Raw genomic sequence first — 406 nt, forward strand, 5'->3', positions numbered from 1 at the left:
ATATATATACCCACACAGATACTGAAACATAAATATATATAAGAATATATATATTTTTATATATATTTATGTTTCAGTATCTGTGTCGGTGTGTTCTGCCCAGAGTAAGAAAGTTTTCGCGAGGCCTTTACACTTCCACTTTACACCCCCACAACCTTTTTTATTTTTTTTATTATTTTTATTTTTATTTTTATTTATATTTTTATTTATATCTTTATCTATATTATTTTCTATATTAACATCTATATTATTATTTATATTTTTATTTATATTTTTATTTATATTTTTATTTATATTTTTATTTATATTATTGCTCTCTCCTCTACACTCTATACAACCACATCTACATAAACAAGAAGGCAAACCCACACAAACCACCGGCTTCTCCCTGGGGGCCCCCCCCCCC

The sequence above is a fragment of the Eimeria mitis genome, genomic scaffold (assembly GCF_000499745.2).
Source record: "Eimeria mitis Houghton genomic scaffold, Emh_scaff3949, whole genome shotgun sequence".
In the NCBI taxonomy this organism is placed as follows: Eukaryota; Apicomplexa; class Conoidasida; order Eucoccidiorida; family Eimeriidae; genus Eimeria; species Eimeria mitis.